We start from the raw sequence: 24,788 nt of genomic DNA, 5'->3' as shown, positions 1-24,788 counted from the left end.
GTACAACCGCGCCGTTCATCACAGAAGCGCCGGTCTCTGTCTCGTTACACGCCGCCTGATCCAGCGCCGCGTGCAAATGGCGTCCGGCCTGCGGCCAAACGAGTCCGACGCCTTCCTTCGCCAGGGTCTTCGGTGGATTCCTTGGACTTTGGGAGGGGAGGGATGTTATAACCTGCCTACTTACCATTGGCTGGGGACTAATGACTATCCCACAATCCTGTGGGAGTATGAGCTTCCCAATGTGGGGGGGCGGAGAAACTCCTAGTATAAATAAGCTGGCCAGTTCAGGAACCAGGAGGAAGGAGTATGTAGCAAGGGAAGTTACTGCTACTGTTATGTATATATGTTATAGTAAATAAATGTTATTACTTTGTATCCTTAAAACTCGTGCTGGATTCTTCGTGGTCCTTACAAAACATGGGAAGTCTTTTAAGTCCAAGTCTGTAGAGTGGGGCTCAAATCCACAGCTTTCTGACTCATCGACGGGAAATGCTACCATTAAACCATAACTAACGCTTTACACAAGTATGATGGTCAAATGTTGAAAAACAGAGTTACCCTTAATGCAAATGATATGGTCAGTAGGTGAAGACAGAGAGAGGAGGTGATGAAATGGCAATTAATGTAAAAGTTCACTTTGGTGTACATTGTGCAAATTATAGTTTATGTCCTAGCCTTCGACTGTGATCTTGTGGTCCCACATTGTGTGAGCACTGGAGATATTGGCAAAACATCGCGGGTGACAAATATTGGCTTTCACCTTCGTAAACCGCAAATGAACTTTAAAAATACAATTAAAAATCCAGCCAACTGTAATTATTGCAAAGCTACAATATTTTCCCACAGTATAGCGTGTGGGATGCAGGAGGAGCGAGGCCAGAGGGTGGTGGGGAAACTTTGAAAAGTACAAGCACATCGCTTCAGTTATTGTAGTGGACTTAAAGCTGGCCATGCCTGATTCACAAAACAAATGGGGGTGTGAATGTCAAGGGTTAAATTCTTAGAATTTTCTGCTGTAGCCACTGGCCCTTTGCGGCCAGCTGACATTTAGTTCCCCAAAAGATGAGTGTCACTCCTCAGTTGTGGAGTGTGCTGCGTGGGAGGGCTGCTTAGTCAGTCAGCTTTTGCAGCTGATTCAGTAGAAAGTCGTGGTCTTGCTGTGGGAGACCTGGTGTGGGGGAGGTTTGAAAGAGTGTCCCTAGTCGTGCGATGAAATAATGAGGTCTGCCTCGCTGCCTGAGCTCCCCGTGAGGAGGTGAGTGCTTACGGCTTGGCCATTGCGCTCAGGGTTTGGAGCAGTAAAACGTTTAACGAAAGTGGAAGCCAAACTTGCTGCAGAGTTTGTGGCAAAAAATGTAGAATTCTCTTAGTGTTCTGCTTCAAAGGACTTCCTCCTTGTCTAATGTTCTGCTTACTGTAAGGTCAGAGCTTGCTGTAGCACAGCATCTAACAGCACCTGCCATTGGCTAGATGGGTCCCTGCAGTCTTCAGCTTCAAGGAGTTTTGCCCATAATGTTCCCAAAAGCAGAATAATGTTGCAATGAAGCACAGTGGTTAGCACTGTTGCTTCACAGCTCCAGGGTCCCGGGTTTGATTCCCGGCTTGGGTCACTGTCTGTGCGGAGTCTGCACGTTCTCCCCGTGTCTGTGTGGGTTTCCTCCGGGTGCTCCGGTTTCCTCCCACAAGTTCCGAAAGACGTGCTTGTTAGGTGAATTGGACATTCTGAATTCTCCCTCCGCGTACCCGAACAGGAGCCGGAATGTGGCGACTAGGGGATTTTCACAGTAACTTCATTGCAGTGTTAATGTAAGCTGACTTGAGACAATAAAGATTATTTTTTTAAAGTGGCTGTAATGTTATGCCCTCACAGGAGTGGCCTAGCAGGATGGTGCAATGGAACGGGTGGGGGAGTGGTTGTGCGGTGTGGGGTGGGGGCACTAAAATTGGACGGCATGGCTGGGGCGTTTCCATTGCCTGCCCACATCCAGTAAAATGTAACCAGTGATGGGGGTACCCACACCATGTGGTCAGGCCACCAGGGTCCTTGTGGGTTGGGGAGGAGGCACATCTGTTTGGGCATCCTGAGCCCAATGGAGGTCCCCCCCCCCCCCCCCCCCCCCCCCAATAGAGGGCCAAAACCGGTTACTCCCCCCCCCTCTCACCCTCGTGAAGAGTGTTTGGATAGACTTGGATTGTTTGCCTTGGAGCAGAGGAGACGGAGGGGGGGTCATGATTGAGGTGTATAAAACTATAAGGGGCATGGATAGAATAGACAGGAAGAAACATTTCCCCTTGTTGGAGGGATCAATGGCCAGGGGGCAGAGATTTAAGGTAAGGAGCAGGAGGTTTAGAGGGGATGTGAGGAAAGGCCTTTTTACCCAGAGGGTGGTGGGAGTTTGGAACTCGCTGCCTGAAAGGGTGGTGGAGGCAGAGACCCTCAAAACATTTAAGAAGTATTTAGATGTGCACTTGTGATGCCAAGGCAGACAGTCCTCTGGGCCAAGTGCTAGAAAGTGGGATTAGAATAATTAGGTGATTATTTTTGACCGGTGTAGACTCAATGGGTCGGAGGACTTTTCTGTGTTGTATGATTTTATGACTCTATGACCTCTATTTAAGAAAGGCGGGAGACGGAAAGGAAATTACGGGCCAATTAGCCTAACATCTGAATAAGGGAATTGCAAGAATCCATTATTAAGGAGGTTATAGCAGAACATTTAGAAAATCATAATACAATCAGGCAGAGTCAACATGATTCTTTGAATGGGATTTCATGACTGACCACTTCATTAGCTTTCTTTGAGGAAATAGCAAGCAATGTAGATGAAGGGGAACCTGTAGATGTGGGAAACCTGGGTTTCCAAAAGGCATTTGATAAGTTGCCATGTCAAAGGTTACTACACAAAATGGGAGCTCATGGTGTTGGGGTAACACCAGCATGGATGAAAGATTGGAGGGTTAACAGGAAGCAGAGAGTAGGGATAATGGGTCATTTACAATTCATATCATTGACTTGGATGTAGGGATGGAACATATTGTTGCTAAATTTGCTGATGACACAAAGATAGGTGAGAAAGTAAGCTGTGAGGAGGAGGTAGTCTCCAAACTGATTTAGACAAGGTTATGTGAGTGAGCAAAAATCTGGTCGATGGGAAATGTGGGAAAATGCGAACTTATCCATTTCAGCAGGAAGAAGAGAAAAGCAGCACATTATCTGAAATGGAAGAGACTGCAGAACGTTATGGTGCAGAGGGATCTGGGCGTTCTGGTTCACGAATCACCAAAAGTTAGTTTGCAGGTACAGCAAGTGATTAGGAAGGCAAATAGAAAGTTGGCATGTTGGCATTTATTTCAAGAGGAATCGAGTATAAAAGAAGGGAAGTATTATTGCAGCTGTAGAGGGCCTTAGATAGACCATGGGCCCGATTGAACAGCCTCGTTGCGTCCGACTCGGGACGCGACAAAGCCATTCAATCTCACAACGCCTCGTGAGATCTAACGGTGTGCCGAGCGTCGCAAATCTCGTGATCTGGCTCTCGCCCTCACTGGATGCGACACTATGGTGGGCCGGGCAGGGCCTCAAATAGGAAGCCCGTCCTTCCCCCAATTAATGGGAACTTCAGGCCCTTTTCCTGCTCAGGCTGGTGGGTGCTGGACAAGTCAGGCTGGGAAATAAAAAAAGTTGCCATCCTTAATCTCAGGCGGGAAGGTGGACGAGAGGACCAATCTGATTGCCGACCGCTCTCCAAGGTGGGAATTCTTTCTGAGTACAGATGGAAGTCCGGCCTGCTGCCAATCCACACTCAATTGTGTTAAGAATGGAAGCGGGCCTGTCGGAGTGAGCGGGAATGCATTCCCCGCCAACTCTCCAGATGGTGGGGGGTAAACCCAGGCCAAATAATTTATTTCCTTTCAGAGAACTCTCTTCCCCAGTGAGCAGTGGAGGCTGGGTCATTGACTATAGCCAAGGCTGAATTTCATAGTTTTTAGATCGGCAAGGGGGTCAGGCATTATGGGGGGCAGACTGGAATGTGGATTTGAGGCCACAATCAGGTCCACCATGATCTTATCAATGTTGGAGCAGGTTCAAGGGGGCAAATGGCCTACACCTGCTCCTAATTCTTGTCTTCTTGCTTTCACCCCTCAACCTCGCTCTCTCCTTCATTAACACACTCCTTATAACTTACCTCTTCACTTGCCTTCATATCACCTTATATGTCTCAGCGTCAAATTTTGTTTGCTAATGCTCCAGTTAAGCACCTTGGGGCATTGCACAATGCAAAAGGCGCTATATCTCCGTTCAAGTGTTTTCATTTTGCTATTTTAAATAACTTCAATTCAGGTTGCAACAGAACCCACTTATCAATATTTGTGATTTAGCTCCCAACCAGAAAAATCTAACGTCAAGAGTTACTCATCATTTCAACACTGATTGAATAAAGTTTTATCTATTCTTGGTTCAGCCACTGGTATGTGTTCAATATTTTGAGTAGGATCAAAATGCACCTTGCCGGTTTGATATCGGTAGAGTGCCGGCGGTGTTAAACATGTGCGTGTGACGCACCGCGATAGAAAGTGAACTCCAAGAAATGAGAACCACACATTTTCCGATTTCCGAGGGTGGGGGCTAACAGTGTGGAAGAAATCCTAAGTTGGTAGGGCACACTTACATCGCTACGAACAGCTGGATATGCCTCAAATTTAAAACTCTCACTCTCCTGTTTAACAATTGTCTTTCTGAATTTGGGGGAAAAGAATCAGAAAATGGCAACACAAATTTGGCAACGAATGGGCACACACCATGGGCGAAATTCTCCGGAAACGGCGCAATGTCCGCCGACTGGTGCCCAAAACGGTGCAAATCAGTCGGGCATCGCGCCGCCCCAAAGGTGCGGAATGCTCCGCATCTTTGGGGGCCGAGCCCCAACTTTGAGGGGCTAGGTCGGCGCCGGACAAATTTCCGCCCCGCCAGCTGGCGGAAAAGGCCTTTGGTGCCCCGCCAGCTGGCGCGGAAATTACATTGCCGGGCGGCGCATGCGCGGGAGCGTCAGCGGCCACTGACAGTTTCCCGCGCATGCGCAGTGGAGGGAGTCTCTTCTGCCTCCGCCATGGTGGAGACCGTGGCGAAGGCGGAAGGAAAAGAGTGCCCCCACGGCACAGGCCCGCCCGCGGATCGGTGGGCCCCGATCGCGGGCCAGGCCACCGTGGGGGCACCCCCCCGAGGCCAGATCACCCCGCGCACCCCCCAGGATCCCGGAGCCCGCCCACGCCGCCTTGTCCCGCCGGTAAGGTAGGTGGTTTAATCTTCGCCGGCGGGACAGGCATTTTAGCGGCGGGACTTCGGCCCATCCGGTCCGGAGAATCGAGCGGGGGGGCCCGCCAACCGGCGCGGCGCGATTCCCACCCCCGCCGAATCTCCGGTGTCGGAGACTTCAGCAACTGGCGGGGGCGGGATTCACGCCAGCCCCCGGCGATTCTCCGACCCGGCGGGGGGTCGGAGAATCTCGCCCCTGATCACCAATGCCAAAGACAAAGCATAATGAATGGTCAGCTCAAGCCCTGTGTAATGTCACCACTGTAATCTGTGGCAAACTATAAACTGTTGCTGCTGAACCCACTGTAACTGACCAGGAGGACCTGACGGAAGCCATGACCCACAATCCATCCCATAGCTCTGGGAGGCTCTTCACAAAAACAGCAATGCTGTTCTGAGTGGATTACAGCACAATTCTACTCAGATTTATCCTGTGTTGGAATTTCAGTAGTGCTTGGTAAAATTCGTAGCTTTCCCAATGGCATGACTCTGAAGCTACATCTCAGCAGTATGTTGTGATTCAGTGATCTTGCCCTCTTTAACTAACTCTCTGGGATCTACTAATGGTCCAATAAACAAGCTAAGCCATGTAGCCGATGACTATCCTAAACTCAAACCACAACAGATACATCAGTGGAGGGAGAGCAGGGCCAATATTTTGAATCTGGAAGACTCTTTGTCAAAGCCATCCAAACTTGAAAAGTTAGCTCCCCCCTCTCTCCACAGTTGCTGCTGAGATTTTCCAGCATTTTCTGTTTTTGTTCCAGATTCCAGCAACCGCAGTAACTTGCTTTCATCCTGAGCTCAAAGTCCGATTGGATTTAATGGAATTGATATCAATAGGTGATCCTAGTGAAAGTGGTGGGGTGGGGTGGGGGGGATTGCCATAATTGGACTTACCCCAGTGGGTAAAAAGTGGAAAAAGAATAAGCCAGCAAGTCTTGATTGCTATCTGGACACAATGGAAGTCTGAATGTGCAGATGTCAGGTGAAGAAAGGTCAGGCTTAGATAAAATCACACATGAACAATGGTCACTTAGAAATGTGTCCAGGGAGTCATAGCTAAGGAAAGGTCAGCTCTCTGAAGAATTGGAGGATAGGGGGAGGGATGAGGGTGAAATGATTCCGTTCTATATCCAACAAGCAGGCTTCTGGTGCATTGTTGGTGCTCTAGGCTTTTAACTGTTTGTTGCAAAACTAACCCTGACAAAGGATTTTGTTCAGATCGCACTCCCCCATTCGTATTAAGAAGTGATAGGAGAATGCAGTGTAATAACTTGACTCTGGATTTTACAGGGACCTGTGGTCCCGCATCTTCCACCGCCCCCCCCCCCCCCCCCATCCCCACCTCAATTGCCGGTTAAAAATTCAGTGGCAAGCCCACCCAGGATTCCAACGTTTGCTCCACACCAATATAATGCTAGCAGCGGCACTAATTGCTTTAAGGTGAGACTTCCACCCTCTCTTGGAAGGCTGTAGTTAGAGCAGCGCCACCTGCAGCATTGGGCACAGCTGGAACTACAGGCAGTCTCCAATGATGAGGAGCTCAGGTAACTCCAGGGGAGCCAAGGGGGCTGAGGAGGGTGGAGGCTTAGATTCAAGAGCAGGTGGGGAGGGTTCAAGAGGGGACTAGTGTCAGGGGGAGCCCTCTGACGGTGACAACAGGCCCCCAAAGGAGGTTGACCGCCTCCAGCCCAACATCAGCATGCACAGCTAAAACCGCTGGGCTTCGCATAAAGAGGGTTTACCTCTGCCACGGGTAAAATACAGGCTGCAGTGCTGGGATGACACCATTAAGTGGCCATTAATTCTCCACTTAAAAGCCTCGATAAAGCCAAGGACGTGTGGGCAACCCGATGCCAGCCCTCCAACTGTAAATCTCAGACAGGGGGTGGGTGGGTAGGTGACTGGACGACCATGGCTGGATTTTATGTGCCAAGCCCCTTCCACCTTCAAACATGCTGCAGAGGAACATCAATCCAGCCCTGGAATTGGTGCTAAGATTCGGACTACACAGCAGAGAAGGAGGTCACGACACAGCACCTCTGTTGATTCTTCAAATGAGGCAGCCTTTAATTCCACTCCCCTGCTCTTTTCCCATAACCCAGAATGATTCTTCTCTTTGGGTGAGTATTCTACTGAATTTTCTTCCACCGCACCTTCCAGACAGTCCAGCTTCAAACAACTTGCTATGAATAAAAATAAAACCTCACTGTCATAATATACATCAGTACATTATGGTGCAATCACATACACACACTGATGGACATGCAGTAGGACCAACCAGCATACATAACACCGCAGCCAATCATTAGTGAGAGCACAAGCACTATAAAGACAGGGAACACCACAGTTCCCGCTCATTCTAGCAGCAGCCAGCTCAGAGCACAGAGCTCACAGCCTGCATCACAGACATTCACCATGTGCTGAGTGCCTCACCATAGCTAGTGATAGGAAAGGGTCTATAGTTAAGCTGGTATATACCCACTTTTACATGCCCATGTTAGCATAGTTGAACAGTTCATAAAATAGCGTTACACCACTTCCAGCATTGTTGGCTTGTTTGTGAACCAGGGCACCCAGCACGACACTCACGTTTTGCACCACAACTCCCCAAGTCCCTGGCCTTTGTGTCAATTGGTTTAAATGTATCCTCTGGTCCCTGCCTGCCCTGCCACACACAGGAGCAGGTCTCTGCAGTGCAAAATGACACTTCTGTCTTTTCTATAAGTGGGAAGTTTTTTTGCTTGTTTTGTTCACTGTGGTTTTGTGACTCTTCAACACAGCATCGATCAGAAGTTAAAGACCAACCTGGGCAAAGCAGCTAATTTCATAGAATCATAGAATTTACAGTGCAGAAGGAAGCCATCCGGCCCATCGACTCTGCACTGGCCCTTAGAAAGGGCACCCAACTTAAGCCCATGCCTCCATCTTTCCCCGTAACCCAGTAACCCCACCTAGCCTTTTTGGATACTAAGGGCAATGATGATGGCCAATCCACCAAATGTGCGCATCTTTGGATAGTGGGAGGAAACCGGAGCACCCGGAGGATACCCACGCAGACACTGGGAGAACGTGCAAGCTCCGCACAGACAGTGACCTAGCGGGGAATCGAACCTGGGACCCTAGCACTATGAAGCAACAGTGCTAACCAATGTGCTACCGTGCCGCCCCTTCTTTCTTTCGAGTACAGAATGTTTGGCTCGATCGCAAAAACTGCGTCCATTGCTAATGAACTGCGTTGAATGGCAGGAGGCAGCGATCAGCTGTTCAGATCACTGAATTTACCAGGTGACCATCTGAACGCGCGAGGACGTGTAAATCTTCAGAATTGCTCCAATGGTGTAAATGCAGCAGTGAGGTCAACAGTGACCTCATTCCCAACCCAGCTGGTGTATCTGAGCAATCATTTAACTATAGAGGCCTGTGCTCTGTCCGCGCACACTCAGAGTAACAGCAGGCCTGTCCTGGCATCCTGTGTACTCAGCAGTATGGAGGCGAGAACCCATAGGATTCCAATTCCCTCAGCTGACCCATGGTTATCGAGCAATATGTCCAGGGTCTGCCTCAGTCCTGCAGTAGATACTGATTTACGTCAGCCTGGATTAGGTAGCCAAGTCCTGGAGCAAGACAGGAACTCACAACTTGCAAACACAGAGAGGAAAGTGGGAGGCAAGTCTGCTATCCAACTAGGAGATTTTAAAACTGGGCAGAAGTTCATTAAAAAAATAACAGTAATCTATAATATTTCTGACAATATTATTGTCATGATATCCACATTACATATCATGGTGCAATCACACACACACACTGATGGACAGGCAGTTGGACCAACCAACACACAAACAACATCGCAGCCAATCACCAGTGAGAGCACACGCACTATAAAACAGGGAACACCACAGTTCCCGCTCAGGCTACCAGGAGATAGCTCAGAGCACAGAGCTCACTGCGTGCCACTCAGACATACACCATGTGCTGAGTGCCTCACGAAGATAGTGAAAGGGCTGGGTCCACAGGTTAGCTGGTGAAGCACGACCCTCAGTCAGCAGTTATTAGTTATAATTGTACAAGACAATAAAACAGAGTTGGAACATCTACAACCATGTTGGTTCATTTGTGTATCGGAACACCCAACACGACATGATACCAGGACTGGAAACTAGACTGTGAGACCTATCTGCACCTCTCCAGAAATCCGCGATCCTGCTCCATAGAAAACATCAGCCCGCTGCAGCCACTCCGAATCGCTGGAAATCTTGGCGTCAACTGGAAGCTGTTTAAACAGTGCTTCCAGCTCTTCCTAGAAGCCACAGACAGGGAGCATCGGACACCAGGAAGATCGCCCTCCTCCTCTCCATGGCGGCGCATCACGCCATCCACATCTACAACTCCCTGGCATTCACGGAAGGCGAGGACAAGACAAAATACAAGATGGTCCTTCTAAAGTTTGAGGAACACTTCAGCATGGAAGTTAATGAGAGCTTCGAGAGGTACCTCTTCCAGCAGCACCTGCAGGGTAAGGATGAGTCTTTTCAATCTTATTTGACACACCTCCGTATCCTCGCGCAGTCCTGCGGCTATGAGGCCACCTCCGACTCCTGATTCGGGATCAGATAGTTTTTGGGGTCACCTCAGACACCCTACGCCAGCAGCTCCTCAAAATAAAGCGCCTCACCCTAGCGACTGCCATCGAGACCTGCGTCCTCCACGAAAACGCGACCAGCCGGTACTCCCAAATCCAGGCGGCCGAATCGGCACGGCAGGGGTCCTACGAAGCCGAGCGGGTCCAGTCGATCGAGTTCCTCCCGGCCCGCGGCCTGGATGAGGGCGGCCATTTTGCGCACTCTCCAAGGCCTCCCGCTCTTGTACGCGCCAAAATAGGGGACGTCGACGCAGAGGGACATGACACGCAGGCGCGCTCTACGCAGGACCGCACCGCGCATGCGCGGTGGCGCAACGAACGCCATGACGTCACGACGTGCGGCAACTGTGGATCCGCACACTTAAAGCGGAAATGTCCGGCCAAAGCGCGACAATGCCTCCGCTGTGGCAGGATGGGCCACTACGCTGCCTGCTGTCGAGCAGCTCAACCTGCCAACTCTCCGCAATTCGGCCAGCCTCGCAGGGACGTGCGGGCCATTCAGCCCCCATACACTGAGTCATATCCTGACAACACGCAGACCTGTGATACCGACGACCGGGAACCCTTCCGCGTTGAGGTAATAAACAAGAACCGGATGTCCCCAAGTCGGAACCACCAGCTGATGCCAGTGCACAGCATTGATCTGGGCGATGAGTGGTGTGCCACCCTAACGGTCAACTGATCACCCATCACATTTCGTTTGGACACTGGTGCCTCCGCCAATCTCATTGCATGGTCAGCCTTCCAGACCTTGAAGGTTAAACCACCGATTCTGCCATCCCGCTGTCAGCTGGTTGACTATAACGGAAACGTTATCCCGGCCACGGGGTCCTGCCAGCTCGAGGTTACACACAACTCACATAAAGCCACATTGTCTTTTGAGATAGTTGGATCCTCGAAGGACTCCCTGCTAGGCGCACAGGCGTGCAAGGTCCTCCACCTCGTTCAGCGGGTGCACACTCTGTCTCCAGAAGGTACGTCCGATTTCCCAGATGCAGACTTTAGGGCACAGCTCCACTCATTCCTCGCGCACAACCAGGAGGTTTTCGAGGGCATGGGCACACTGCCCTACACATACAGAATACGGTTCAAACTGGACGCCACCCCGATCATTCACGCACCTCGCAGAGTCCCAGCACCACTCAAGGACCGCCTCAAGCAGCAGCTGCAGGACCTGCAGGACCAAGGAGTGCTTTCCCGGGTCACGGAGCCAACGCCATGGGTCAGCTCCATGGTGTGCGTCAAGAAACCCTCCGGCGAGCTCCGGATCTGCATCGACCCAAAAGTCCTGAACAACAACATTATGAGGGAACACTACCCCATACCCAAACGAGAAGAAATCACGAGCGAAATGGCTCGGGCAAAAACTTTCACCAAGCTTGATGCCTCAAAGGGCTTTTGGCAGATTCAACTGGATCAGTCCAGCAGGAAGCTGTGCACTTTCAACACTCCATTTGGGAGATACTGCTACAATAGGATGCCGTTTGGCATCATCTCGGCCTCCGATGTGTTCCATTGCATCATGGAACAGATGATGGAGGGCATCGAAGGCGTGCGCGTCTATGTAGACGATGTTATCATCTGGTCCACCACAACACAGGAGCACATCAGTCGGCTCCAGCGTGTCTTTCCAAGGATACGAGATCAGGGCCTGCGCCTCAACCGAGCCAAGTGCTCTTTTGGCCAGACTGAGCTAAAGTTTTTGGGAGACCACATCTCCCGGTCAGGGGTGCGGCCGGATGCCGACAAAGTGGCAGCCATTGCAGCCATGCTGCAGCCAGCAGACAAGAAGGCGGTGCTGCGCTTTCTCGGGATGGTCAACTTCCTGGGGAAGTTTATCCCTAACCTTGCCTCGCACACAACAGCTCTTCGCCACCTGGTCAAGAAGACAACGGAATTCCAGTGGCTGCCCGCACACCAGAGTGAATGGGAGGAGCTCAAGGTCAAGCTCACCACCGCCCCGGTACTGGCGTTTTTCGATACCACTCGGGACACCAAGATCTCGACTGACGCCAGCCAGTCCAGCCTTGGGGCGCTACTACTGCAACGGGACGACACCGCATCATGGGCCCCGGTCGCCTCTGCCTCGCGGCCATGACCCCCAAAGAACAGCGCTATGCGCAGATTGAAAAGGAGTGCCTAGGCTTGTTGACCGGCATCGACAAATTCCACGATTCTGTGTATGGTCTTCTGCAGTTCACTGTGGAGACCGACCATCGCCCCCTGGTCGGCACCATTCAGAAGGACCTCAACGATATGACCCCTCGCGTCCAGCGCATTCTGCTCAAGCTCCGGAGGTACGACTTCCAACTTTTCTACACCCCGGGAAAGGACCTCATCATCGCGGATGCTCTGTCCAGGGCAGTGAACACACCGCCCGAATTGGAGGGGTTCGTTTGTCAGGTCGACGCACAAGTAGCCTTCACATCGGCCAATCTGCCGGCTACTGACGCACGTCTGGCCCACATTCGCCGTGAGACTGCGGCTGACCCCCTTCTACAGCGTGTAATGCGCCACATGACGGAAGGGTGGCTCAAGGGGCAGTGCCCACAATTTTACAATGTCCGGGACGACTTGGCCGTCATTGATGGTGTCCTCCTGAAGTTGGACCGGATTGTGATCCCACACAGCATGCACCGGCTTGTCCTCGAACAATTGCACAAAGGCCATCTCGGAGTTGAAAAGTGCAGGCAGAGGGCCTGAGAAGCTGTGTACAGGCCGGGCATCAGTGACGACATCGCCAACATGGTGCTCAACTGCCCCACCTGCCAGAGGTTTCAGCCGGCGCAGCCCCCTGAGACGCTTCAGCCCCATGAGTTGGCCACGTCCCCCTGGGCGAAGGTGGGTGTGGACCTCTTTCATGCACTCGGCAGGGACTACATCATTCTGATTGACTGTTTTTCAAATTATCCGGAGGTCATACGCCTGCACGACATGACATTATCAGCTGTCATCCGAGCATGCAAAGAAACCTTCGCTCGCCATGGAATTCCGCTCACCGTCATGCATGACAACGGGCCTTGTTTTGCGAGCCAAGAATGATCTTCTTTTGCCACTTCATACAACTTCACACATGTGACGTCCAGTCCTTTACATCCCCAGTCAAATGGCAAGGCGGAAAAGGGCGTCCACATCGTGAAGCGGCTCCTCTGCAAGGCTGCTGATGCCGGATCGGACTTCTGATTAGCCCTGCTGGCCTATCGCTCGGCCCCACTGTCCATGGGCCTCTCGCCAGCCCAGCTGTTGATGGGTCGCACCCTCAGGACCACTGTGCCATCCATTCATGTTCCTGAACCCGACCATGCTCCAGTACTGCGGAGGATGCAACAACAGCGTGCTCAGCAGAAGGTGGCACATGACGCTCGGGCAACTGATCTTCCTGCCCTGGCACCTGGAGACAACGTCCGCATCCACCTACCAGAGGGTGGCTGGTCGGCAACCGCCGAAGTTCTCTGCTGCGTGGCTCCCCGCTCGCTCCTGGTTCGCCTGCCTGATGGCTCCATTCGCCGGCGTAATCGGCATGCCCTTCGGCTGCTTCTGCGCTCGCTATGAGATCATGCACCGGTGCCACGCCCGCCTGTTGTCCCTGATGTCAACTTCGTGGAGCTTCCTGCCACTCTGCCTAATCCTCTATCGCCTGTGGCCAGGCCCATTCCTCAGCCGGTGGATCCTGACCCACCCTTGAGGCGGTCAACCCGAATTTGTCGCCCACCTGATAGACTGAACGTATGAGCCTGTTTGCACATTGGACTCACTGAATTGTTTTACAGACTGTTAACGTGTTTCTTTCTTGTCGTTCCAGATGTTCTCTTTCGATATTTGATGATTGCATTTGTTTTGTTTGTGGTACAACCTCGTTGCTCTGTTGCACCTGACACCTTCCTCTGTATATAGTTTAGCCTCATGTACATGTTGTAAATATTGCACACACATACTCAGCCGCACTCAGTACACACCAATATTTATTAGCATGTAGGCACATATTCTTGGAAAGGGGGGGATGTCATGCTATCCACATTAACATATCATGGTGCAATCACACACACACTGATAGACAGGCAGTTGGACCAATCAACACACACGCAACATCGCAGCCAATCACCAGTGAGAGCACACGCACTATAAAACAGGGAACACCACAGTTCCCGCTCAGGCTACCAGGAGACAGCTCAGAGCACGGAGCTCACAGCACGCCACTCAGACATACACCATGTGCTGAGTGCCTCACTAAGATAGTGAAAGGGCTGGGTCCACAGGTTAGCCGGTGAAGCACAAATCTCAGTCAGCAGTTATTAGTTATAATTGTACAAGACAATAAAACAGAGTTGGAACATCTACAACCATGTTGGTTCATTTGTGTATCGGAACACCCAACACGACAATTAGTTGTCCTATTTTAAGTGCTTTCAATTTATTGAAGCAGAGGCTGATATTCATTCTTGGAGCTAACTCAGCCCCTCTCCCACTCCTTTACAATTTACCCCCTTTACAACTTAACCTAACATTCTGGAAACTGCTGAAACCATTTCCCAGAACTGCGGTTAAAAATATTCTGAATTTCAAGCACGTTTGCAAACTGTAACAAGTCTTGGTTCTACCCAGCAGATAGAACAATATGATCTTGAAAACAAGTCTTGATGTAAACGCATTGTTCAACAATTCAATTCCTTTTGTCACCATGTCACCAGGGAGACAGGCTTAAAAAAATGATTACAAACATACACTCAAGAACAATGTCAAAGTCAGTTTCAGTTACAAATCCCACCAGTGAACGTCGAGTGGAGTTCCTCATTGTCACTTCCAGTTTGCCTGCAATGAAAATGACAGTAAGTGGGAAGTGACAGTAATCAGCTTTCAGTGCGGTGTGTAGCTTTGCTTTGTAATCAAATCATTATCATTCAGGAAGAAAGAAATAGAAAGACTTTCATGACGTCAGGATGCTCCCAACGGATTCCAGAGCACAAGCAGTACCATCAAAGTGTGGTCGCTGTTGCAATGTAGCCCATTTACACACAGCAAGGTCACACAAACAGCAGTGAGTGAATAATCTGTTTTAATAATAATAATCTTCATTAGTGTCACAAGTGGACTTACATTAACACTGCAAAGAAGTTACTGTGAAAAGCCCCTAGTCGCCACATTCCGGCGCCTGTTCGGGTACACTGAGGGAGAATTCAGAATGTCCAATTCACCTAACAGCGCGTCTTTCGGGACTTGTGGGAGGAAACCGGAGCACCCGGAGCAAACCCACGCAGACACAGGATCAATTTAGCGTGGCCAATCCACCTACCCTGCACATCTTTGGGTTGTGGGGGTGAGACCCACACAAACACGGGGAGAGTATGTGAACTCCGCATGGACAGTGACCCTGGGCCGGGATTGAACACGGGTCCTCGGCACCCTGAGGCAGCAGTGTTAACCACGGCACCTTTCCGCCCCAAGCCACAGTCTTTTTAATAAACTCAGCGTCGTCCCAGTTTGGGGTATATATATTTATAAGTACCACCGAGGTCTATTCCAGGGTCCCGCTAACCAATATGTATTGATCCCCTGGGTTCGTTACCATGTTCGTCGCTGTAAAGGCCACTCTTTTGTTGAACAGTATGCCCCCCCCTTCCCTCGCCGTTGTGTTGAAGCACACCGGAGGCATTTCCTTACCCTCAGTCGGTCCTTCTCTCTTAAAGGGGCTGGTTTAGCACAAGGCTACAGAGCTGGCTTTTAAAGCAGACCAAGGCAGGCCAGCAGCACGGTTCAGTTCCCGTACCAGCCTCCCCGAACAGGTACCAGAATGTGGCAACTAGGGGCTTTTCACAGTCACTTCATTTGAAGCCTACTTGTGACAATAAACAATTTTCATTTTTCATTTTCAAGTGCTTCTCCTGTAGAATGATTGCGGGAGCGATTCCCCAGCCTCATTACGCACTCGCTCAAGCGAAACAAGGCTGGCGAATAGCGGGAGTGGCAGATAATGAGAACCGCACCAGGCAACAAACAGTTTGCGATGCAACTTACCCCCTCCATAGACAATATCGGGATCTCGCCATAGCGTGGCGAGAAACCAATTATCATCCTTACGCACCATCGCGTGCTCCTCGCCCAGTTCAGAACCCGCTCCTTGTCTGGAAGCATGTGAACTGGTGTGGTTCCCCCACCGTGGGTTTTTGTGATCTGTGGGCCCAGCCCACCTCTGGGGGCTTGGTGAAGACCTCCCCTCCGACCAGTTTCCCAAGGATCTTTGAGACGAGTTCCATCAGGTTCTTCCCCTCTGGACTCCGGTAGCCTGATGGTCTGCAGCTTCCACCAGCCGGTCCTGTTATCTTTGTCGCGCCTCCTGGATCATCCCCAACCTGGCCACCTCGACTTCGAGCTACCCCGCTATTCCCCTCGGACCGAGCAGAAGCCCCCCCCCCCCCCCACCCCGGCCAGCAGCGCAACTACCAGCAAACTATCGCAATGAGGGGCACTTTCCGCCCCCCCCCCCTCTCCCTCAGCAGCCACCACGCCGGTTTCATGCTTTTTAAAGCACCAGAGAACCGTGCTCTCGGGAATTCGGCCCACTGGAGGCGGAGTGTCGTGGAGGCCCCGGAGAATACTGGGTCAGGCCCGCTAATGACATGCCAATGGCGTTTATTGTACATGCATTCCAGAATGCATTGGCGCAGCTGTCAAGGTGACCTGGGGGTCAAATCAGCACCAGCCGCGATTTTGGCATTGGAACCTATTCTCTGCCCAATCGCGTTTCCCGATTTCGGTGTCAGCCAGCGGAGCATCCCGCCCCAGGTGAAAATGAGAAATGAAATGAAAATCGCTTATTGTCGCAAGTAGGCTTCAAATGAAGTGACTGTGAAAAGCCCCTAGTCGCCACATTCCGGCGCCTGTTCGGGGAGGCTGGTACGGGAATTGAACCGTGCTGCTGGCCTGCCTTGGTCTGCTTTAAAAGCCAGCTCGTTAGCCTGGTGCTAAACCAGCCCCTTCAGGTGTTTCCTGATTTCAGAGCTTCAACATCACCTAGTGCTAAGTTTAAGACTGTGCTATCATGTTCTGCAATGCCTCTGAAAATCCTACCCAACCCCTTAGTCACCTAAAACACTGCAATGAGATCCACCCTTAAGGTGACTCAAGGGAATGCAAACAAAGTTAATATAACGTCGCCTTACAATTTAACCAATTCAGCCTGAGAATCACAATCTGTGTTGTACCCTTCCAGAACATTGGCCAGAATTCTCCGGCCGGTGGGATTTGCTTTTCCCGCCAGCAGCGCATCCCCGCCCCTGGGTTTCCCGGCAGTATGGGGCGGCTGCAATGGAAAATCCCATTGGAAAACTGCAGGAGCAGGGAATCCCACCGCCAGCAAATGGCAGGCAGCCGAGAACAATGCGGCTGAGAGACCGGAGAATCCTGGCCCATTCCCTCTTTACCAAAGTCCGATGCCCGAGCTGAATCCAAAATGGCAGATAGCATCTGATCAAAGTTCTGTACAGGTTTGGCATAACTTTTGAAGACATTCCAATCACCTTGTGGTTACCAACTGATATTATCTTCCAATCTTGAGATGTGGAAATCATTTGCCACATCCCAACACACTCAGCACAATCCAGTGATTGAACCTGTGACCTTTTCTGCTCTGTGAACACTCAGCGAGCTGCTGATTGCCTTCCTCATGACTCAGGATGTCCAGTTTATTACGTTCATGTGAAGACTTGTCACATCATTAGTCAGAAAGTCTGTTCTGCGGGAGATGTCTCTGGCTGTTCAGGGTGCCTGAGGGAAGACACATTTTACCTCAGCTGATAAAACTGAATTATTTTATCCACTAACAAAACTTTGCTCCAGGCAGGTATAGCCAAGCCTACAATCATCTGCTGAGCAATCAACCTTATCTCTCCAATGATAGCCAGTTACCCTCATTCCGTGCCAAGTAGTCAACACTATGAACTTGCAACTGCTGCAGGCTCGATTGGACTAAAGCAGTCAGAGAATTATTGTTACAAAATCATTTGGTCATTCTCCCATAATTGTATGAAATAAAGTAACTCTGTAAAGCATACATACATTGCTGCAAAGGTTGCATTTAATTTAACCACATAATTAATTAATTTCAGCTATTACCTTGAAGTGGCATTTTAAACACCTTACCAGAATCTAGGGCGAATTTCTCCGGTATCGGCGCGATGTCCGCCGACCGGCGCCAAAAATGGCGCAAATCAGTCCGGCATCGCGCCACCCCAAAGGTGCGGAATCCTCCGCCCCTTAATCGGCCGAGCCCTAACCTTGAGGGGCTAGGCCCGAGCCGGACTGATTTCCGCCCCGCCAGCTGGCGCGGAAATGACATTGCCGGACGGCGCATGCGCGGGGGCGTTAGCGGCCGCTCACGGCATCCCCGCGCATGCGCTGTGGAGGGAGTCTCTTCCGCCTCCGTCGTGGTGGAGACCATGGCGAAGGCAGAAGGACAAGGGTGCCCCCACGGCACAAGCCTGCCCGCGGATCGGTGGGCCCCGATTGCGGGCCAGGCCACCGTGGGGGCACCCCCCCCGGGGCCAGATCGCCCCGCGCCCCCCCAGGACCCCGGAGCCCACCCGCGCCGCCTTGTCCCGTCGGTAAGAGAGGTGGTTTAATCCACACCAGCAGGACAGTCATCCTAGCAGCGGGACTTCAGCCCACCCGGGCCGGAGAATCGCAGGGGGGGAGGCCCGCCAACCGGCGCGGCGCGATTCCCGCCCCCGCCAAATCTCCGGTGCCGGAGAATTCGGCAACCAGCGGGGGCGGGCGGGCCAGGTCGGAGAATCTCGCCCCTAATATCTGAAAGTATCTGCAATGACTCAGTTCACAGTACTCTGAATCAAAAGGTTGTGGGTTCAAGTATAAACCTGGGGGTGGAATTCAGCGCCATTCCTCAAGGTGGTGTGGAGTCCGGGGTGGAGGGCTTGTGCATTTAATCAAATGGGAGGTTGGGTGGGGGCTGCACCTCTGCCCCATTTACATCTGGGGTGAGGAGGCTCATGGTTGGCCTTCCTGCCCCAATGCTAATGAAGGCATTTTAGTGGACGATTCATTGCCTCATTCCACCACTGCTGGTATTTAACCAGCTGCACTGTCGCAGTATTGCACTGAACTATCAGCCTAGATTATGCGCTTGTGTCACTGGAGTGGAACCTGACCGCATGCTGGCGGGACTGCTGTACCACAGCAGTCAAAGCTGAGACTGCAGAAGGCTCATTAATGGTCACTGCTCCCTCTCCTCGGGGATCATCCGCTGACTGTTTTAGCTTTCATTCCAATCCAAGGCTTAAAATGAAAATGTGACGTTTTAATCTTCAGGACCCTTCGTTTGGGTCCCTCTTCTTCCAGTACGATGGCACTGCCACATTAGACGGCGCTGCGTTTCAGCGTTTACGTTGGTTTAAGGCTAGACGGCCTTTTGAAATCTCTTCCTGACCTTCCTGTGTTGGAATTGGGAAATCCAGAGGACTAACATGAAATCTAGAGCAATTTGTTAAAAATCCGATGCAACTGCACAATTAACGGGGCATTTGCCTTTAGTCCTTGGATAAAAACCAAGATATTGCCAGTGATCGAAGCTCACAATGTTTTGAATCAATACCATGGATTCAGTTTAATGTTTGCAATTAGATGATTGATGCTCTTTGTTTCATCTGCACTGCCTCATCCGAGCGGACAGGCTTCAACAGGCACCCAATCCATCAGGAAGAGACGTCAGGACGGCTGAAACTTTGATAGGTTTAAATGAGACAACAGGGCCAGGCAGAGCGGATGGATCCTGTAGCCCGTGGCGTTTAGTTTTCAAAACATCTCCTTGACGATACCAGCCCAAGTTACACCGGAAGAAAAGAAACATTCTACCTACACCTTGCAGAAAGGATTAGGCTCTGTAGCAAGCTTCAAAGTAATTAATTCAGCGATCAGCTGCCGGTGACCCACAGGGCAAGGATTTCTTTTGAATTGTGCTTGTAGGGTGCTCCTGCCACTGACTCCTCTTGGCTCTAAACCACAATCTGAAAAGCCTTTTGCTCCAACACTTTCACTCATGGCCGATGTGTTTTGCAAGATGTTGTTCATAGAAATTTGTCAGATCACTCAGCAGATTAACAACAGTGTCCAAAAAAATGCTTTAGCCCTTTTTCTGCTGCTAAAAGTCTTGGACGCCCATAGAATCCCCACAGTGCAGAAGGAGGCCATTCGGCCCATCGAGTCTGCACCGACCCTCTGAAAGAGCTCCCTACCTCGGCCCACTCCCCCACCCTATCATCGTAACCCCACCTAACCTTTTTTGGAAAATAAGGGGCAATTTATCACGGCCAATCCACCTAACCTGCACATCTTTGGACTGTGGGAGGAAACCGGAGCACCCGGAGGAAACGCACGCAGACACGGGCAGACTCTGCACAGACAGTCACCCAAGGTTGGAATTGAACCTGGGTCCCTGGCGCTGTGAGGCAGCAGTGCTAACTACTGTGCCACATCTGGCATGACCTTCCTTTTGAGCTGATTGTGTTTAACTCCGGGCTGGTTTTTAGTCCCCATCGGAACCAGGATCAGAGATGGAGCAGGAGCTAGAGATAGACCCGCCAGGCTGCAGGCTGGTCCCCCAACTCTATCCAGTCCCTGGGCTAATTCTCGGGAGTCAGAATCGGGTGAGGTCAGCACGACCACCTGCCCGCAGGCGCCAAGTGGTCAAATGGCTCATTGAGCTACTTCATGTCGATTAAAGGGATTTTCCAATTGGTCTCCAGGTTCCCCCAATTAGTGGGGGCCAGTTTCAGTCCCTGGAGGAGGTCTCTCTGTAGCAGACCTGAAGGTCTGGGATACAGGTAGGCCTCGAGGCCCTGCCTGGCTGCCTGGATTCAAAAGCAGCCACATGCCACTGTGTACAGTGGAATCTCCCTCATGATGATAGACTGTCTTCAGAAGCAATTTTTTAAGTTCGATTATTTTTAACTTGGGAAGAGAGCGTCTCCATTTTGAAATATCCTCTCTCTTACGTCCATGGCAGTCTGCTGCTCCTTCCAAGTTGGAAATTGATTGCCCCGCCAGCATTGAAAGCCTGCACACCATTCTTGATTGGACAACAAGCCCATCTCCAGGCCTATTGCGGAAATGCCCCCGTGAAAATCAGAATGAGTGACTGTTTCACCCCAGGGATGGGTTCAGGTCCCCCAAAACAGTCTCAACCTCTGTTTCTAACTCCTGGAGGATACGTCCTTCCCCCTGAATCTGCATGTCAGAGATGCTGCTAATGAGATGAGATGTTAAACAAAGACTGTATCTGCTCTCTCAGGGGGGCATGAAACATCACAGTTGCATTTTCTCAAAGAAGAGCAGTTTTTCCTGGTGTCCTATGGGCAGGATCAGGCCTAGCTGTAATGCCACCTGTAATCGAACAGCCTAACTACTCCCTAAGCTCACTGGAGAAAGGCCACCTGCTTGAAGAGCTCAAAAACAGTGTGGCACTGGGTGTTAATGGGTGGGATTCTCCGTCCGGCGATGTCAGAAATCCGATACGCGATTCATTGGAATCGATTGAGTTCCACGTGGAGTCGGTGCTAGCCCATTATTGGATCATGAATTGCTCCGAGACCGGCACCAATTTAGCTGTCGTAGAAGTCTACCGATTCAGTCCCGGCATCAACACTCAGGGCGTGTTTCTCCGTCCCTTAATCTGGTGCGGCACGCCGCTGGGAGTCTCCGTTTTGCCGGCTGGTCGATGGGGTTTCCCATTGTGGGGCAGCCCCACGCCGTCGGGAAACGCTCGGGCTGCCGGCAAAACGGAGATTTCCCGACGATGGAGAACCCAGCCCTTAGTTTCTGAGACGGAGATTCCTGCCCAATGTCTTTCTGAGGGATAGGGAGATGATTTGGAAAGGAAAGTACACAATTCCTTTATTTTAGAAAACACACAGACCGATACAAATATACATCTTATGCAGTACTAAGCATTTTCTTTAACGTTTTCTTTGAGGTTTTCTTTAATGACAATGAAGGGGCTTGAAAACATGGGGAGAATGATTAATTATCATTTGTTTCCGTGACTAATACTGAGAAGAGAGCACACGTTCGTGGGAGGTGCTGATTTACAGCTTGTTCAGAATGGGATCTCCCTGTGCTTTGCATTTTGCAGATTTTGTAAGCCATGTTGTCACTTGCCAAGAGAGAGGTCTTTTTAAGACAAAGAATGAGTAACAGACAGGTGCAAGTAGATTCCTGGCAATTGTTGCCTTGGAACATCTGCACGCGAGTCTTCACAGCTCATTACCCGTCACATACCACCAGCACTTTTCTCTGAGAAATGTGACTGAATCCAAAGCTCCTGCATTAGGAAAGCCTTTGAACACTTTTAACTGACAGAGGTGTGGCTGGAGACAGGGGGAAATAACTTTTGCATTCCTTCTGCGAAAGGGAAGAATGACCTTCACACTGCCACCTGCCTATCCTGACAGGAACAGATAGGTTATGATTTCACCCCCCACCCCACACTCCCCCACCCCGCACTGCCCCTGCTTTCTCAAAGAGAAATAACTTTGAACAAAGCAAGTGAGATTTGTTTTGACTGTCACTCTTCTTGATCACTCACTATCTGAGGAATAAAGCAGCTTAAATATCTGTATCTGCCCTAGGCTCATCATGGCTGCGGGGTTTTTACTGGACAGGCAGCCATTCCTGACATTTCTCTCGTACACATATTTTATCTTCTCCTTTTTGATGCATTTAAGCCACTGAAGGGGCTGTGAAGCTTTATATTACTATTGCGGTCTCTAGATCGTGCCTCAGATTTTTTACATAACCATAGTATGAGCTGAGGTTAGAAACAGGAAAGGAGAGGTCACCCTGTTAGGGGTTTTCTATAGGCCTCCTAAAAGTTCCAGAGATGTAGGGGAAAGGATTGCAAAGATGATTCTGGATAGGAGCGAAAGCAACAGGGTAGTTGTTATGGGGGACTTTAACTTTCCAAATATTGACTGGAAACGCTATAGTTCGAGTACTTTAAATGGGTCTGTTTTTGTCCAATGTGTGCAGGAGGGTTTCCTGACACAGTATGTAGATAGGTCAACGAGAGGCGAGGCCATATTGGATTTGGTACTGGGTAATGAACCAGGACAGGTATTAGTGACCACAATTCGATTACGTTTACTTTAGTGATGGAAAGGGATAGGTGTATACCACAGGGCAAGAGTTATATCTCGGGGATAGGCAATTATGATGCGATGAGGCAAGACTTAGGATGCATCGGATGGAGAGGAAAACTGCAGGGGATGGGCACAATGGAAATGTGGAGCTTGTTCAAGGAACAGCTACTGCGTGTCCTTGATAAGTATGTACCTGTCAGGCAGGGAGGAAGTGCTCGAGCAAGGGAACCGTGGTTTACTAAAGCAGTCGAAACACTTGTCAAGAGGAAGAAGGAGGCTTTTGTAAAGATGAGACATGAAGGTTCAGTTAGGGCGCTCGAGAGTTACAAGTTAGCTAGGAAGGACCTAAAGAGAGAGCTAAGAAGAGCCAGGAGGGGACATGAGAAGTCTTTGGCAGGTAGGATCAAGGATAACCCTAAAGCTTTCAATAGATATGTCAGGACTAAAAGAATGACTAGGGTAAGAGTAGGGCCAGTCAAGGACAGTAGCGGGAAGTTGTGCGTGGAGTCCGAGGAGATAGGAGAGGTGCTAAATGAATATTTTTCATCAGTATTCACACAGGAAAAAGATAGTGTTGTCGAGGAGAATACTGAGATTCAGGCTACTAGACTAGAAGGGCTTGATGTTCATAAGGAGGAGGTTTTATCAATTCTGGAAAGTGTGAAAATAGATAAGTCCCCTGGGCCGGATGGAATTTATCCTAGGATTCTCTGGGAAGCTAGGGGTGAGATTGCTGAGCCTTTGGCTTTGATCTTTAAGTCATCTTTGTCTACAGGAATAGTGCCAGAAGACTGGAGGCGAGCACATGTTGTCCCCTTGTTCAAGAAGGGAAGTAGAGACAACCCCGGTAACTATAGACCAGTGAGCCTTACTTCTGTTGTGGGCAAAATCTTGGAAAGGTTTATAAGAGATAGGATGTATAATCATCTGGAAAGGAATAATTTAATTAGAGATAGTCAACACGGTTTTGTGAAGGGTAGGTCGTGCCTCACAAACCTTATTGAGTTCTTTGAGAAGGTGACCAAACAGGTGGATGAGGGTAAAGCAGTTGGTGTGGTGTATATGGATTTCAGTAAAGCGTTTGATAAGGATCCCCACGGTAGGCTACTGCAGAAAATACGGAGGCATGGGATTCAGGGTGATTTAGCAGTTTGGATCAGAAATTGGCCAGCTGGAAGAAGACAAAGGGTGGTGGTTGATGGGAAATGTTCAGACTGGAGTCCAGTTACTAGTAGTGTACCACAAGGATCTGTTTTGGGGCCACTGCTGTTTGTCATTTTTATAAATGACCTGAAGGAGGGCGTAGAAGGATGGGTGAGTAAATTTGCAGATGACACTAAAGTCGGTGGAGTTGTGGACAGTGCGGAAGGATGTTACAAGTTACAGAGGGACATGGATAAGCTGCAGCGCTGGGCTGAGAGGTAGCAAATGGAGTTTAATGCAGAAAAGTATGAGGTGATTCATTTTGGAAGGAATAACAGGAAGACAGAGTACTGGGCTAATGGTAAGATTCTTGGCCGTGTGGATGGTCCATGTACATAGATCCCTGAAAGTTGCCACCCAGGTTGAGAGGGTTGTTAAGAAGGCGTATGGTGTGTTAGCTTTTATTGGTAGAGGGATTGAGTTTTGGAGCCATGAGGTCACAAATCTCTGGTGCAGCCACATTTGGAGTATTGCGTGCAATTCT

General features: G+C 50.3%; 1 long non-coding RNA gene across 1 annotated transcript in view; it reads left to right on the top strand.

Moving 5' to 3' along the window:
- Positions 1-1,117: 1,117 nt before the first annotated feature.
- Positions 1,118-24,788, top strand: part of LOC140394763 (uncharacterized) — a 64,706-nt gene continuing 41,035 nt past the window's right edge. Inside the window, exon 1 of the long non-coding RNA XR_011935987.1 lies at positions 1,118-1,255. This is a non-coding gene — a long non-coding RNA (uncharacterized lncRNA). The remainder of the gene's footprint in view (positions 1,256-24,788) is intronic.

The sequence above is a fragment of the Scyliorhinus torazame genome, chromosome 18 (genome assembly GCF_047496885.1).
Source record: "Scyliorhinus torazame isolate Kashiwa2021f chromosome 18, sScyTor2.1, whole genome shotgun sequence".
Taxonomy (NCBI): Eukaryota; Metazoa; Chordata; class Chondrichthyes; order Carcharhiniformes; family Scyliorhinidae; genus Scyliorhinus; species Scyliorhinus torazame.
Note: the sequence above shows the minus strand (reverse complement) of the source record. Positions and strands in the feature narration are given on the sequence as shown.